The sequence below is a fragment of the Budorcas taxicolor genome, chromosome 3 (assembly GCF_023091745.1).
Source record: "Budorcas taxicolor isolate Tak-1 chromosome 3, Takin1.1, whole genome shotgun sequence".
NCBI classification, from domain to species: Eukaryota; Metazoa; Chordata; class Mammalia; order Artiodactyla; family Bovidae; genus Budorcas; species Budorcas taxicolor.
The window spans coordinates 118326834-118344440 of NC_068912.1; the positions used below are offsets into that span (position 1 = coordinate 118326834).

Consider the following 17607-nt stretch of genomic DNA (forward strand, 5'->3'; position numbering starts at 1 on the left):
CCACCTGTCACCTTGCTAGACCAGGGTCTGGGGCCCCAGGCCCACCCAAGAGAAGGTTCAGTTGAGGGGGCTTCCTGAGTTTTCTGGACCACGTCACCAGCCAAGGAGGGTGTTCTCCGTTGAGTTGGTGGCGAGGCTGCTGCTAGGGAGAATGGAGCCGTGACCTGATGGTCTCAGGCAGCGATGGACACACAGGTGTGATGCAGGCCTCACGGCTGTCAGCTGATTCCACCTGCTTCTTTTCTGCTTTTTTAGCAAGTGGCTGTGAGAAAATTTAACATGACAGTTCAGTTCAGTCGCTCAGTCGTGTCCAACTCTTTGCAACTCCATGGACTGTAGCATGCTAGGCCTCCCTGTCCATCTTGGTGATGGGGCTGGGGCTTGCTCAGACTCATGTCCATCAAGTCAGTGATGCCATCCAACCATCTCATCCTCTGTCGTACATCTATGCCACTGTTAAAACAGTGAAACAGGTGGCATTCATTTTAATGATATAGTTTACTTAACTCTTTTAAAATATTATTTCAATCCATAATCTGTACAGAAATTATCAGTGAGACATGGCACATCCCTTTTTGTGCCGAGTATTTGACACCGCAGTGTGTGTGACCCTCCCAGCGCCCTCCAGTGGCCTTGTGTGGCCAGTGGCCACTGTCCTGGACGCCGCAGCTGTGAGAGGCGAGACAGGATCGGGGCAGGGGGCCTGCTGTGTCGGTGGGTTGTGAGAGGGTCAGGGCTCCATGAAGGGAGAGGTGTCTTCCTCAGCAGGAGGACCCGCCCCCTGGGAGGCATGGGTGGGGGTGAGTGGAGGTGAGTGGGTGGGGGCACCTGCCTCTGTCTGGAGGGACTCCTCCTGGTCTGGACACTACAGGGTCACATGTCCTAAAACGCGTCCCTGGAGGAGGAACTGGCAGCCACTCCAGTGCTTGTGCCTGGAAAACTCCATGGAAGGAGGAGTCTGGGGAGCTACAGTCTATGGGTCGCAAAGAGCTGGACACGACTGAGCAACTTAGCACGCTCTCAGACTCTGGGGAGACTGGCAGGACCCAGAGCCCACAGCTACATGGGAGGCCCTCCCCATCAAGCTGGGCTCCTCACGGGGCTCTGGTGCCTTCTCTGCGGCTCTCTGGTCCACGCGTCCCGGGAGGAACGTGGGTCTCCCGTTATCTGCATAGAGCCTAGCAGGGGCTGGTCAGGAGCTGGTTATGAAGGTGGATTGGGGTTGAAGGTCCAGTTCTGGAACAGAAGTGCCCCCGCTGTGTGACTCCCACCATCGCCACCCCCTACCAGGCCGTGGGTGTTGGGATGTCCGCTTTGACTGTCCAGATGCGATAATCATGTCATAATCATGTCAAAACTGTTCTTTTTCTAGCAAACCCCGAGAGCAGATCCGTGACAAGCGTGGCAGCCTTCGTAATCTCATGCTCACCTTTAAACATCGGTTATGTGTTTATCGAGGAGGCGTATCTTGACAGCCTGATTCACCTGCAAACCTTACTTGTGAGCAGTTTCTTTTCTCAAAGCTTTGTCTTCCCGTGGTGAAATCAGGGTCCCAGTGAGGACTGGAGGTCACAGCCTGATGGGGCAGCTGTGTGGCCAGGACCCCCTGGGAGGGGACCTGAGTGGAGGAGGGACCTGAGTGGAGCCCCTGTGGGCCTCGTGAGCTCTGGGAACCAGGGAGGGGGCCTCGCTGTCCTTGCTGGAGGTGGATGCTCCCAAGCCTAGGCCTGCCTCAGGGGCCGGGGGTCAGCGCACCTGGGGTGGGCAGGGACTGGGGCTGGAGGCCTAGTGTGGGGAGGTGGGAGCCGCCTGTGGAGGCCCCCGGGGCGCGGTGAATGGGCTGTTTGTGCATTAGGAACACCCCAGTATCTCAGGAATGTGGCCCTGCCCACAGCAGGGAAAGAACCAAGCTGAGAGCCGAGAAATCCTAATAAAACACCACTCCCGGGAAACCACTTAAATGAATGACTGCTAAGGTAATAATAACCCTTTTGGCAAATGCATTTTCTCTGCCCCAAGCCAACACATATCCAGCCCCACAAAGGACCCTGTGAGGGGCGGTGGGGCAGCCCCTGCCAAGGGGATGTTCTCACGGCTCTTCAATTTGGTTGCTTTCACAGGGCTGGGCCCGACCAGGAGTTTAGAGGACTCTGCTGCTTAATGAAACGCTCCGGGGCTGCATTTATTTAACAGATTCATGCATTTATTGGGCTCCCAGACAGAGCAAAATAACCTTTTAAAAATATCTTTATATTGATCTCATATATAGGTGTTTTTTTAATTATTTTAAGCGATTTTGGGGGCAAAGAGAATGGAAAATACCCTGAAGAAGGCTGGCAGCCTGAGGGTATTGGATGAACCATTGATCATTTTTTTCCCTGTTAAACTCAGCCCCAGGCGATACGGTTACAAGTGGCCAGTGGAAAGGCTGAGGGCGAACAAAATCAGTTCACCTCTTCTGCACTTGGCCATCTCAGGCTGGGGGTGAGGGTGGGTGGGATGGGGGTGCTCCCCCTCCAGCTGCCCCCTCCAGCTGAGAATCCCTGCTCTGCTGCAGGGGGACCTCCCTGGAGGTGGTTCTGGTGACCCAGGTTCTGGTGATGCTCTCTCCCGACTCAGATTGGTCTGGGGTCACCTGGGGGACCTCACTCTTCACTCAAGCCTCAGTTTCCTTATGTTTAAAATTAGGGGGAAGGGCTATATAAGCCAGCAAGCCTGAAGCCCCGGACTGCCATGAGCCCCTCCCACGCCTGCCCTGGACAACACCGTGTGTCTGTCAGAAATGTCACCGTCACTGAGGACAGATGTGGCTTCAGGGGCGCCCTCTGTGGCTGGCCCGCAGGCCGCTGCTCTGCTGTGCAGAGGTGAACCCTGTCAGCCGTCAGGACAGCCAGTGGTCCGCTGGGTCACCGACACAGTCACTTCTGTGGCTCCTTTCTTGCTTAACTGTGGTCAGTGCCATGGGGGGCAAAGGTCACACATGACTCCCAGCCCCAGGTTGTCTGTTAAGCTGGAGTGACTGGAGGTCAGACGAAGATACATGATGAAGATTCTCGTGAATAAAGCAGGCGGTTATAGGGAGGGCAAGAATCTCCCGGGGATTTATTAGGAGAAATAAAATAATGACATTCCTTTATTTACTTACTATTGCTGGCCTGTGACAGACAGCCCAGTCTGGGCTTTGTAAGAAACAGGAGTGTGGGTTAGGTGTGGATTGTGTGTGCCCCTGCGTGCAAGTACGCGCACGCCCACGTCCTGTGCTGGGGCTGCTGACAAGGAGCTGGTCGCTTTCCCAGAAACATGCATGGATTCTCACTCAGTGTTTCACCACTTCTTACACTGAGCGGTGTTTATCAGCCGCTGCCTAACAGCAGGAACAGGTGACCAAACTCCTTAACTATAACATGAAACTGCCTGGTGGCTCAGCGGTAAAGAATCTGCCGGCCAATGCAGGAGACAAGGGTTTGATCCCTGGGTTGGGAAGATCCCCTGGAGGATGAAATGGCAACCCACTCCAGTGTTCTTCCTTGGGAAATCCCATGGACAGAGGAGCCTGGCAGGCTACCGTCCATGGGGTTGCAAAGAGTTGGACACGCCTGAGCGACTGAACAGAACACACACACGTGTGTTTGAGGAGACACTCAGGTGACGGTGTCGGCTGATAGGAGAGCGTGACGTTAGCCTTAACAGTGTGTGCATGTCTGTGTAGTATATGTGCAATCCAGCTGCATGTACACACGTACACACGTGCTGTAATTTTTCTGACTGTATTTGCAATGACTGCTCATTGTAGAAAATTTGGTAAATATAGAATATATGAAGAGGGAAGTATAGACCCAGTTACCCACCTTGCTGAGAAACACTCTGAAGAGTTTATGTGTTCTCTTCCAGGCTTTTGTGGCATACACACTCATGTAATACGCACTCATGGAATTGTGTCTTGTGGGGGCCTGCGTCCAGGCCCATGTGTGTCCAGATGCTGGCACTTGTCCCCAAGCCCTGAGAGCCTGGGGTCCCTGCGATGTTGGATGCTCTCCCAGGGAGAACTGCAAGCTGCCAGTGATGCAGGAGCTCATTGCTTGTTCTCACACAGCCCATGGGCTGTCGAGGCCACTTCAGACCTTTGTCCCTGGGCCTGGCACCCTTTGTTACTGAACCAACCTTGCCCGCCATGTAGCAAACCCAACTTACTGACACTGGGGTGTGTGAAGAAAAGTACAGCGTTTATTTGCAGGGCAACAAGCAAGGAGAATGGACAGACCATGCTCGAAAGACCCAACCCCCTCACTGATTTTCAGGGAAGCGCTTTTAAAGGCAACATTTGGGATGAGGGTTGCAGCTCATGCACCCTTCTTCTGATTGGTTGGTGGTGAGATAACAGAGCAGTGTTTTGGGATTTTTGACCAACAGTCTTCTGGTTCCAGCCAGTCTGGGGCCTGCATGCTTGTGGTGAGTATGTGGTCACCACCCCCCCCACCTGGGCGGGGGTCCGAGTTCCTGCACAACAACCCAAAGATACACATCCGATTGTTCTACACATTCTCTGAGGAGGACCTAGGACTCTGACTGTTGTTTAAGCTGTCATTACTTTTCTTGCTTAACTGCTTTTTCTCTGTTTCCCCACTCCCTCACTTCGCTAATTAGTAACTGCCTGAGTCTGCTGTTTGGAACTCAGGGAAGACCTATGGGATTACAGCCTTTTTCTGCAAACAAGAAACGTGGGACACAGAGGTGCTTGGGAAGGCCCTGCAGTGTCCTGTTTTGTTTCAATCCCCACTTTTCTCTGATTCTCCTCAGTCTTGGCGGGATGGGGTTAGGATAAGAAAGAGAATAAAGTTTTGGATAGAGAGGTTCATAAACCTGGCAAGGGAACTTTGGTTTCTGGGGAACTTGGTTTCACCTTTGCCTTGATGTCCTTGGCTTGGTTCCTTCCCGCTCTGTGGCCTCCTTTTTCAACATGCTGGTCGGCAGCAGGGCCTTTTCTGGACCCGATGCCCCTGCCCCTGACAGAGGTGTATTTTCTCTACATCCAGAGTGGACCCCAGGTCACTGAGCTTGGCCAGCTATATAATTTGCAGGCCTCAGTGCCAGGTGAAAACACAGGGTCCCTTGTTCAAGAAGTAGGAAAAAAAAAAAAAAGCTTTTCCTGTGGTTTCTCTCTTGACCTGCCACTATGTGTTTTTACTGCAAGTGCAGACCCTCACAGGAGCCCCGGGCCCACCCTGCAACTTGGCACCTGCCCCTGGCCTGGGCCCTCCCGGCAGGTCGCTGGGCTGGGGGGCCATGAACTCATTTGTTCCACTGGTCTTCATCCACCAAGCACAAGTCCAAGGGGAAGTGGTGGAGTGTCAGGACAGTGATAGCGGAGCGCTAACCGCCATGGGTGGGGCCCCCTCCCAAGTGCGGGGTGCCCTGTGACTTCGCGGTCACACCCCCAGGGCGCTGCCCTGGTGGCTGAGGAGGGACAAGGCCCAGAAGGACCCTGACCTTAGGAATGGTGCCCGGCTGCACCGGAAGATTGGCGCAGGCTCGGGCCTGGGGCCTGGGGCGGCGGGGAGGACTGCCCAGGCCCCCTGAGGCAAACGGCCATCACTGGCCTGAGGACAGGCCCTGCTCCTTCCTGACAGCAGAGCAAAAGCAATTTCTCTAACACGTGTGGGTTTACCAGCTAATTGTGTTACTCTGCTCGTCTGTCCTTTCGATACTTCTTTTAAAAACCCCCTTTAGCACAAGTGTAGGTGGGGTTATGGGAGGAAGGCAGGGAGAAGTTTGGGGTGTCTCACCTCATCTGTAGACAGTTCCCTCGCCAACGCTGTCGCAAATTGTTAGCCCTGGGTTCAGACAACTTATGTGACAGGTGAGCCCTCCTGTAACTGCTGTGTTTAAAAGGCCCAAGAGAGGGCTGCCCCAGGGGCACCCAGCTGGGCCCCAACTGCACATTCATCACAAAACTGTTTAAAAGAAACTGCCTCGGGGCCCACCCCGCTCCCGGGGGAAGCGGATGGAGCAAATACAGAGGGATATCCAGATAGGAAACACCTGTCCCCCGCCTGGAGCCGGCCAGCCATTGTTTTATATATTTGTGTTTTCCTTTCAGTTCATTCAAACTCAATATTGAGGTGAAATTAAGTACATCATCGACCTAAAGCTACCAAACCAAATACATAAATGGTGGGATTTAAAAGCTGTGCTGCCGTGGGGCCGGGTCTGGCCTGGGGCCAGTCTGGGCTCGTGTACAATGGGGCAGTGTGTGCTTCGGGCCCGCCTGCTCGGCCAGACCGCAGGCGCCCCGGGTGGCCCAGCCGGGATCGCGTCCGAGGATGGCGGGGGTGAGGGAGCCAGGGGCGGGGGGCTGCAGGGGGCTCTAACCTGCAGCCGGGAGCCCCCAGGCTGGCTGTCGTCAGGGGGCCTTGGGGCCAAGGGTGTGGGGAGTGGGGCGCCGGACCTGCAGGGGGAAGGTGTGGAAATCTGACACAATCGCCAGTGTTTTACCTTCTAAATCACCTGCGTCTCTGCAGTTGAAATGCATCCTGAACTTCCCACCCCACATGTCTCAGGCGGGGGGACCCCGGGCGACTTCTCACTTTCCAAACTCACAAGTCGTAATTCTTTCTCCAGGGGCAACCGGTCACGGAGTGAGCTCTGGGCGCGCTGCTGAGTCGCTGTGAAAATCCTGGAAGGGTCCCGGGACCCGCCCCGCCCCTGCGGAGAGCAGGAGAGCGGGCCGACCCCCGGCGGCCTTTCTAGGGCCGGTCCTGTCGGGTTGGGCTTTTCCAGAGGCACTTCTGGCTGCAGAGGGGCTCCTGTCCCTCAGGTGTGGCCCATGGCCGCCCTTCAGCCCAGCAGGTTGGCCTGTCGCCTGTGCCCTCCTGCGTGCGGGGGCGTCCTGTCCGAGCTGGGCAGCCCCAGTCCCCAGCACTTTGCCAGCTGTCCACAAGGCCCGGATGGCCCACTGGAGACAGGACTGGACACGTGACCCAGCATGCAGTGCCCGCGGGCTGGGTGGCTTCTGGTCTCAGGGTTCCTGTGGGCACTGGTCCCGTCCAGTCTCTCTCCTGTCTCTTCTCGGTTCTCAGCCTCTCCTCCAAGTCCATGTCAACCGTAGAAAGGCTGCTTCCAGGAGAGGTGCATTCGTGTCCCGGGCCCCTGGAGAAATCACACTAATTATGGATGGATCACGGCCCATCCTGTGTTGGCTCTTGAGCGTCGGGTTCTCCCACCCTCTCCTGGACCCAGGTCCAGACTAATGACCCACATAGTTTCCCTGCAGATCCCTGACTACTGACATGGAGGGGCCATCTCCCCCGGACTCCTCCTGCCACCGTGGTCGTCAGCGACTCTGTTGGTCTGCTTTTCAACCCCTGAGCATGGTAGGCACTGTGCCCCCGTCTCCGGGGGGACTGGGATGGTTAAAACCCTTCTTCCAATGGCCTAAGCCTCTCCGTGTCATCACTTGTTCTCTGTGATAATTTAAGACCTGGACACAATGTACAAATGACCGCAAACGTCTCAGGCTTAAAATAACACAGATTTATTCTCCATACAGTTCTGGAGGTGGGGAGCTCAGAGAGAATGCTTCCTGGGGCCCCGAGGGGAAGACTTGCCTCCTTGCCTTTTCCAGCCTCTAAAGGCTTACGACCCCTTCCTCCCGCCCACCTGGCCTCCCATTTCTGCATGTGCTAAGTCGTTTCAGAGTTGTCTGACTCTGTGTGACCCCATGGACTGTAGCCCACCAGGCTCCTCTGTCCATGGGACTCTCCAGGCAAGAACACTGGAGTGGGCTGCCATGCACTCCTCCCGGGATTGTCCCGACCCAGGGATCAAACCGATGTCTCCTGTGTCTCCTGCATTGGCAGGTGGGTTCTTTACCACCAGCGCCACCTGCCTCTCACCGCAGCCACCAGACTGCGGTCAGCTGAGTAACGGCCCCCAGGGATATCCCCAGCCGAACCCTCGGATCCCATGAAGGTGACCTTCCGCGGCAAGAAGGTCTTTGCAGCATGATTAGGTTCAGGATCTTGGGATGAGGAGTGTCCTGCTTCATCTGGGATGCAAGGGGCCTCTGGAAGGGGAAAGGCAAGGAGATCGTTCTTGATGGAGGCATGCAGCCCCGGCGATACCTTAATTTTAGCCCAATGAGTCTGATTTTGCGTTTCTGAGCTCCAGACTATAAGGTAGTCAATTTGTGTTATTCAGAGCCGCTAAATGTGAGGTCCTTTGTTCAGCAGCAATAGGAAATACAGGTGCTCCTGGAATGTAGGGGAGGCAGGTTAGTTAAAGAGGGTCAGAGGGGAGGGGACTTGGCTTGAAGCTGTCGGTACAGAGCGCACGGACTGTTTTCACCTGGAATCGAGGTCCATTCAGGATTAACATGGCTTCGGCACGTGTGTGTGTGAGACGAAGACTTGGACTGATATCTTACCCTCACAACTGCCCCCCGTATCCTGGACTTTAGCTGAAGATTCTCCATCTCTACTTTGGCTTGAGCTTGGTGTTTTCCTAGGTTAAAAAAAACCTTATTTCTATAAACGTTTAATTGTTCTGTCCATCAGTTACAGGTGCAGAGAATTTAGAGTCGACACAGCCCTTCACAGGTCCTCTCCTGCAGTTCCTCACTCTCGCGGCCAGCTCTACTGGTATTGACCCGGATGTCACTGAATAACATGTTTATGTGGGTACTTCCTGATTTTTCAAATCTGTCGACTCTCTCATGTAGAGTGCCGGCTCTTCTGGGCCTTCACTTACATCCTGTCTCCACCCCCCCACAGAAACACAGATGGACACACACACACACACACGGACAGACAGACACACACACAGACACAGACACCCATATGAGCACACACATAGGCCCACGTACTTATACATACATAGACGCACACAGATACATGCACACACACAGATACACACGTGGACAAGCACACTTACACACAGACGCACACATGCGCACACTCTGGTTCTTCCCCCTTTCTAATATGGTTGGCATCATTTGACTAGGACGAGTAGCCCATGTTTACTATTCACAGCTAAGCCATGAAGAGCAGTAAGTTTTTGTTTCCATTTATTCTCACTGTCTTTATTGTTTTTCAATTTTACTTTATGTTGGTGAATAGTTGATTTACAGTGTTGTGTTGGTTTCAGGTATATAGCAAAGTGATTCAGTTATACATATACATATATCTATTATTTTTCAGATTCTTCCGCCATTTAGGTTATTACAGAGTATTGAGTAGAGTCCCCTGTTCTCTACGGTACATCCTTGTTGATTATCTAATTTTATATATATGGAAGTGTGTATATGTCAATCCCAACCTCCTAATTTATCCCTCCCCCACATCTTTCCCCTTTGGAAGTCGTGAGTTTGTTTTCTAAGTCTGTGAGTCTGTTCTGTTTTATAGGTAAGTCTATTTGTATAATTTTTATAGATTGCACATATGAGCAACATCTGTGATACCCGCCTTCCTCTGTCTGACTTCCCCTCGCTTAGTGTGACACTCTCTATGTCCATTCATGTTGCTGCAAGCGGTACTGTTTCACTCTTTTTATGGCTGAGTAATAGTCCACTGCATATGAGCACTACATCTTTGTCCACCCCTCTGTCAATGGACACGTAGGTTGCTCCATGTCTTGCCTATTGTAAACTCACTATATACACTCTTAACATCTGGTCCAAACCATCATTGCTTGTGTGGATTATTGCCACAGTCTTCTAACTGGTCTCGCTGCTTCTGCCCTTGTTCCTCCAGCCTTTTCTCAACACAGCAATCATAGCGATCCTTTCAAATATCACTTAGGCTCTCCCTTCCTTGAAAAGCAGTAAGTTTAATTCCTCTCATTTTCTTTTGGGTTAATGATTGTGTGTGTGTGTTTTTTTTTTTTCCTTTGGTAACATATTTTACCACTTAGCAGAGTCTCAAACTCTCTCTCCCACTGGTATAAATGCTGTTTCTCAGTTTCATCTTCTTGGAGAAGGCCCCCTCCCTCATTACACCTGCAGCTGCGCCCTCTAGGCGTCCATGGGGTGGATGGTTTGCTTCTTGGGCAACCCAGCTCCCGGCTCCTGGGAGACTCAGCAGACTCGGTTGCTGGATCTGCCACGCTGGCCCTGCTTGTCCATCCCTTGTTGCTGTTGTTGCCTCTGCTGGTTCTCTCCACCTTTGTGGATTTATGCCATCAAAACACACTCTCTGCCCTCCACGCTGGGCCTCCGGAGGGGGTGGGTGACGAACCTCTGCCCTTTGTTGTCATGACGTCTTTGATGGGAGCCCTTCCCTGCCTCTTCTGATGGACGTGCATCCCCTGCCGCGTGTCCACTGGACAGCAGCGATGGCGGCGATCCGTCCTGTACCGACTGCCATACGGGGCCAGGCTCTGCCTTCACTTCATGCAGCCTCCCCGGAAAGTGCGGCCTCAGCCCCTAGTGTTTACATAAGAAGAAGGGGGCCCAGCTGGACTTCAGGTCCCCCACCTGCTGAGTGGGCAGAGCTGGGCGCTGGACCCCTGCCCTCTGCCTCTGACCACGGACTCCTTTCTTTCTTTATTCTAGCTGACAGAGCTGAGTGTATTTGCACTATGCTGCCCAGAGTGTCACTTGCTGGGAGGATAGGGGTGTGGCAGTGCCCACCTGATGGATTAGAGAGGATACCCAATGGGGGGAGGGCAGAGGGCTGTGTCCACTGTCTACCCCTGGCCACTCCGTGTGAGGGTCAGCTCAGAGGACCCCAGAAGCTGCCCCCACTTCACTGCCCTCTTTGTGTGTTTTCTTAACTTTTTTTCAGTGGAAACTCTAGATACTTAAAAAAAAAAATAAGCGTCTCTTCTCACTGTTTGGATACCATATCATTGGTAGAGTATTAAAAAAAACCCTGCGAAAACTATAGCTTTCACATGCACGACAGAGAAGATTGATTTTAAAGGTGAGTCTGTGTTTTTGTGCTGTGTGCGCTTATGCAAACGAAATGAGCAGCCTTGGCAAACCCGGCTGCACTTTTGTTCTGTATTTATGTCTAATACTGACGGTTTTGTGGGAAAGCTACATTTTTATGATCCTGAAGTACCTATTTCTTTCCCCCGTGTACAGTGTAATTGCGTCTTATTTATTGCCCTGGGTGTTAGCACTCATAGTTCATTAAGAAATTCTCTCCAGGGCTTGTTGGGGCTGGTGCGTGAAAAGAGGTAGAGTTGACGTCCAGACACGATGGCGGGGACAAGAGGTGACTCCACGTTCTGGGGACGCGCCAACACCCAAGCCCCACGGGCCCCGTCCAGACAGATCTCACCTCTGAGCCTCTGGACCCCAAGACTCTCAGGACTCATTTCTCAGCTTGAAGAGTGGGGTGGAGCTCAGAGCTGTTGCTTTTCTGGTGTTGACTCTGCAGCAGCCGTACGAGGGCCTCCCGGGCAGCATGAGGCTCAGCCAGACCCAGGGAAAGGGAAGGCTACCAGCTACCCTTGGAAGTGGCAGCACCTGCAGGGAGCGAGCTGACCTTGCCCCGGGGTAGGAGACCCGGGAGGGGTCAGCTCCACACTCGTCCTAATGCCCTCAAGGGCCCTGACAGCGAGCAGGGACGTTCGGTGACATTCATCACCGGCCCTCCCAGACAGCGAGCAGGGCCCCCGCTCCAGGGGCAGGTGTGAGGTTTGGCTCAGTGTGGCTCTTGTTTCAGGAACAGGAGACCCTGGCGGGGAGATGCTGTAGGTCAGGTGGGGTGTGGCTGGAGTCCAGGTTCTCTTCATCTGGAGGAAGACCTCCAGTGGCACGGGTGTTAGTGGGGGCGGGGCGGGCACTTTCCACCTGGAGCTGGGGCGGCTTGGGTGGGCTCTTGCCCGGACCCTCTGAGGGCGGCACCGATGGGCCCGCTAGAGCACGGCAGGCCGCGGCCCCCAGGCGCCTCTGGACTTGGAGGACACCTTGGCCATCTCTGGGGTCAGCTTCTGTGCTTTTCCAGCAATGCTGGGCACAGGCTAGTGAGGGAGGGGCAGCTGGACTCCATCCTCGGCACCATCTTGGAGAAGGTCTCCTTGTCTGGGTTGGTGGCCACCCTCTATCTGGTGTCAGGGCAGCTGCTTTGCGTAGCCGTGAGCGAGCTGTGGTCTGTGGGACTTCTCCCTGTCCCCAGCTCCACTGCTGCACACTCCAGGCTGTGCTCTGCGCAGAGGGCCTTAGCAGGCACCAGCCTAAGGTCTGGAGCAGGAGAGCATAACTCTGGAAAACTGTCTCTTCTGAGTGTAGTTCAGTTGAGGGTCTTCAGAGGAGACCGTCCTGGATTATCTGGGTAGCCTTAGTCCAGTGACAAGTGCCCTTAGAAGACACAGAATAGCGGAGATGTAGACATGGCGCCCCACTCCAGTGCCCTTGCCTGGAAAATCCCATGGACGGAGGAGCCTGGCAGGCTGCTGTCCATGGGGTCTCGAAGAGTTGGACGCAACTTCACTTTCACGTTTCACTTTCATGCATTGGAGAAGGGAATGGCAACCACTCCAGTGTTCTTGCCTGGAGAATCCCAGGGACAGAGGAGCCTGGTGGGCTGCCGTCTATGGGGTCACAGAGTCAGACACGACTGAAGTGACTTAGAAGAAGACTCGCAGAGAAGGTGACGTGAGACTGGGAGGATGGAGCCACACCCAGGAGCGCCAGGAATCAGCAGCAGACAAGGAGGGACTCGCCCCCTTTCCACCCGAGCCTCTGGAGGCAGCGTAGCTGAAGTCCCTCTTTCCTGGCGGGTCTTGCACTTCTCCAAAGAGAAATTAGAAAACCCAAAGTGTAATAGTCGGGCCACACGAAAAATGTAACGGGAAATGTGGGTAGCCTCCAAGAGCAAAAATCAGCCCCTGGTTGACAGCCAGCCAGGACATAAATAGACAGAAAGTACCCAGATTGGAGAGGAAAAAGTAAAACTATCTCTATATACAGATGGTGTGATATAAGGCATGTCAAAGAATTTGTGGCCATCTTTAATCCATCCAGTTGGCCCTGGCTGGAACCTCTACTACAAAGTATTGGAGACAAGTAAGAGCAGCTGTTCCTGATTTTAGGGAAAAAGCATTCAGTCTTTAACCATCAAGCATAAATTTAGCTGTGGACTTTTTGTAGATGCCTAAGGTTGGAGAAGCTCTCTTTGTTCCTCATTTGCTGAGTGTTCTTTTTACAAAAGGATGTTGGATTTGGTCAAATGCTTTTTCTGTGTCTGTGGTGATGATCATGTGATTCTTGCTTTTTATACTATTGATATGATGTATTATAGTAATTAATTTTGAGATGTTGAACCAGCCTTGAATTCCTGGGACAAATCCCATTTCATCATAGTGTATAATTCCTTTATATGTGTCTATATTTGGTTTAGTATTATTTTATTGATGATTTTTATGTATGTATTAAAATGAGATGTTGGTCAGTGGTTTTCTTTTCTTGTGATAGCTTTCAACTTTGTTATCAGGAAAACAATGGCCTTGTAGAATGAGTTAGTAAGTATTCTCTCCTCTTCTATTTTTTGGAATAGTTTTTGAAGAATTGGTATTAATTCTTCTTTTAATGTTTGGTAGAAGCCATCTGAGCCTGGGCTTGTCTTTGTGGACAGTTCTTTGATTACACTTTGATTTCTTCACTTGCTAAAGATCTATTCAGATTGTCTTTCTATTTGAGTCAGTTTTGGTAGTTTGTGTCTTTCTAGGAATATGTCTACTTCACCTAAGTTATACAACTGATTGGCACATAATTTGTATATGTATATATATACACCGTAGTTCCTGGCATACAATAGTTCTTATATGCATTTTATTTCTGCAAGGTCAATAGTAATGTCTCCTCTTTCATTTTTTAAAAATAAATTTTGATTGGGATATAGTTGCTTTACAATGTTGTGTTAGCTTTTTGCTGTACCGCAAAGTGAATCAGTCACAGGTATATGTATATTCCCTCCTTTTAAGATTCTCTTCCCGTTTAAGCTCCCTGAGGTGTACTGTAGCTTTTCATTAGCTATCTATTTTATACATAGTAGTGTATTCTTCTTTCATTTCTGATTCTAGCAATCTGAGCCTTCTTTCTCCTTCTCTCTTATTTTTAAAAAGTTAATCTATCTAAACATTTGTCAATATTGCTAATATTTTCAAAGAACCAGCTTTTGATTTCACTGATTTTTCTCTATTGTTTTTCTATTTTGCATTTCACTAACTTCTATTCTAATCTCATTATTTCTTCCCTTTTGCTTGCTTTAGGTCTAATTTGTATCTTAAGGTGGAAGGTTATTGATTTGCGGTTTTTCTTTTTTTTTAAATTAAGGTATAACTGACATGTATTGCTGTATTAGTTTTGGGTGTACAACACTATGAGTTGATACATATTTATGTTGTAAAATGATTACAACAATAAGTTTCATTAACATTTATCACCATAAAATTTCACTTTTTTCCCTTTGTGGTGAGGACTTTTGCGATTTACTCTCTTGGCAACTTTCAAATGTACAATACAGTACTATTAGCTATTATTTCCATGCTGTACATTACATCTCCAGGACCTATTATAACTGGGAGTTTGTACTTTCTGACCTTCTCCACCTATTTTCCCATCTCCTACCCTGCTCCTCTGCTCACCACCAGAGATGTCTCTTCTTAACATAGGCATTTACAGCTATACATTTCCCTCTGGGCACTGCTTTTGCTGCAACCTTAAGGTTTCCATAGACTGTGTCATTGTTTTCATTCCTATCAAAGTATTTATAATTTCCCTTGTGACTTCTTCGTTGACCAATTGGTTCTGTGTTGTTTATTTCCTTCGCTGCCTTTTCTTTACTGTATGCAGTATGAAGTTGCAGCCTTTCCTGATTTCGGAGTGACTTTTCTTCCTTTAAAAGATTGGTATGGTGGATTAAAGATGCCCATAAATTTTTTGAGATTTCTCTTATCAAGAGGTGAGATCTCTGGCTCCCCTTCCCCTCAGTCTGGACAGGCTCTATGACTGTTTTGGCCAACAAGATACAGGAGAAATGAGGCGACATGACTTAAGGCCATAAGGCCAGGTTGGAAGCAACTTTGCAGTATTTGCTTTGGAATCTTGGAATGCTTGCTTGGGAGGGGGTCAGGGTAGATAGCCACTAGGTAAGAAATCCAGCTACTCTGAGGCCGCCATACTGTGAGGATGCTCAGCTAGCCGTGTGGGGGAGCTACCTGAGGAAGTGCTGACCATCCTGTGTCAGTCTGTTCAGGCTGCAGAATACTGGGGAGCTCAAGCCACAGAATTTGCTTTCTTCCTAGGGAAACTGGCTCTCCAGCCTGGAAACTTGGGGTCAGTGTGCCAGCAGGGTGGTTCCTGGCGAGAGCTCTCTTTCTGGCTTGTAGATGGCCCCCTTCTCACTGTGTCCTCACGTGGCAGAGAAGGAAATGAATTCTATCCAGTCAGGGCATCACCCTGATGACCTCAGTTAACTTTAGCTACTTCCTTAGATGTCCCACCTCCAAATACAGCCACACAGGGGGCTAGGGCTTCAATGTATGAATTTTGGGAGGACACAGACATTGAGTCCATACAAGTACTCAGCTGCTCCAGCCATCCCATCCTAGGTTCCAAGCAGGTGACAAAAGAAGTCATTTTGATAGTTCCAGCCCCAGGAGACGCTCTGGTTGAGCCACCCCGACCTCTCCTGCTATCGGAGGCATAGTGGCAAGGCTGCAGACGTTGTACAGCAAGGGCGTGCTTTCTTCATTGTGTCTGTGCTGATTCCTGACCTGCAGAATTGTGAACAAGACAAAATGACTTTACTCTCCCAAGTTTTGGTCTGATTTACTGCACAGGAAATGGAAATGGGAACACTGGCTTTGTCGCATTTATATTTATTGTTATTATAACAATCAGTTCCCCTTAATGGGTCACACCCTTGTCGTGGCAAAGAGGCTGGCATAACTCAATGAAGCTATGAGCCATGCCATGCAGGGGCATCCAAGGTGGACGGGTCATAGTGAAGAGTTCTGACAAAACATGGTCCACTGGAGGAGGGAATGGCAAACCACTCCAGCATTCTTGCTGCAAGAACCCCATGAATAATATGAAAAGGCAAAAAGATATGGCACCGGAAGTTGAGCCCCCCAGGTTGGAAGGTGTCCGACATGCTGCCGGGGGAGAGCAGAGGGCAGTTACCGCTAGTTCCAGAAAGAATGAAGTAGCTGGGTCAAAGCAGAAACGACACTCATTTGTGGGTGGGTCTGGCAGTGAAAGTCAAGTCTGATGCTGCAAAAAACAGTATTGCATAGGAGCCTAGAAGGTTAGGTCCATGAATCAAGGGAAATCTATATTTTGGCCCAGAAGCGCCATGTGCCACACCTGCTCAAAGCCTGTTCGTCACAGCCAATCATGGGACCCTGCACTGGTGTGGGGCAGTGTGGGGAGCAGGCTGAATGTTCATGAACGCTACTGTTCCTGCCATGAACTCTATCCTAGTACATTAAACATCAGATGAAATGGATGCTTTTGAGGGATGTATAAATTAGCAGAATTGATCCAAGAAATAAGAAATGGCAAGAGTAAACATCGACATCTTAGGAATCAGTGAACTAAAATGGATGGAAATGGGCAAATTTAATTCAGATAACTATTACATTTACTAGCATGGGCAAGAATCCCTTAGAAGAAATGGAATAGCCCTCATAGTCAACAAGAGTCCAAAATGCAGTTCTTGGGTGCAATCTCAAAAACAAAAGAATGATTTTGGTTCATTTCCAAGGCAAACCATTCAACACCACAGTAACCCAAGTCTATGCCGCAACCACTGATACTGAAGTAGTTGAAGTCAACTGGTTCTATGAAGACCTACAAGACCTTCTAGAACTAACACCAGAAAAGATGTCTTTTTCATCATACGTGACTGGAATGCAAAAGTAGGAAGTCAAGAGATACCTGGAGTTACAGGCAAATTTGGCCTAGGAATACAAAATGAAGCAGGGCAAAGGCTAACAGAGTTTTGTCAAGAGAACACAGTGGTCATAGCAAAACACCCTTTTCCAACAAAAAGCAATGTCTCTACATGTGGACATCACCAGATGGTCAATACCGAAATTAGATTGATTCTATTCTTTGTAGTCGAAGATGGAGAAGCTCTATACAGTCAGCAAAAACAAGACCATGAGATGACTGTGGCTCAGATCATGGACTCCTTATTGCAAAATTCAGGCTTAAATTAAAGAAAGTTGAGAAAACCACCAGACCATTCAGATGTGATCTAAATAAAATCCTTTATAATTATAGAAAAGAGGTAATGAATAGATGCACAGGATTACATCTGATAGACAGAGTACCTGAAGAACCATGGATGGAGGTGCCTAACATTGTACAGGAGGCAGTTACCAAAACCATCCCCATGAAAAAGAAATGCAAGAGGCAAAGTGGTTTTCTGAGGAGGTTTTACCAATCGCTGAGAAAAGAAGAGAACTGAAAGGCAAGAGGGAAAGATGAACCCAACTGAATACAGAATTTCAGAGAATAGCCAGGAGACATAAGGTGTTCCTCAATGAACAACGCAAAGAAATAGAGGAGAACAGCAGAGTGGGAAAGACTAGAGATCTCGTCAAGAAAACTTGAGATATCAGGGGAATATTTTCTGCAAGGATGGGCATGATAAA

General features: G+C 50.3%; 1 protein-coding gene across 2 annotated transcripts in view; it reads left to right on the forward strand.

Annotated features, from left to right (window-relative positions):
* ASB1 (ankyrin repeat and SOCS box containing 1) overlaps positions 1 to 17607 on the forward strand; it is an 87187-nt gene that overhangs the window by 52456 nt on the left and 17124 nt on the right. The window contains exons 6-7 of one of the 2 annotated variants that reach the window (XR_008199104.1): positions 1373 to 1500; positions 8553 to 8614. The exons of the other annotated variant lie outside the window; for it this stretch is intronic. The gene's annotated coding sequence lies outside the window, so the exon portion shown is untranslated. Of the gene's footprint in view, positions 1 to 1372; positions 1501 to 8552; positions 8615 to 17607 lie in introns of those variants that run through there. 2 annotated transcript variants of the gene reach the window in all.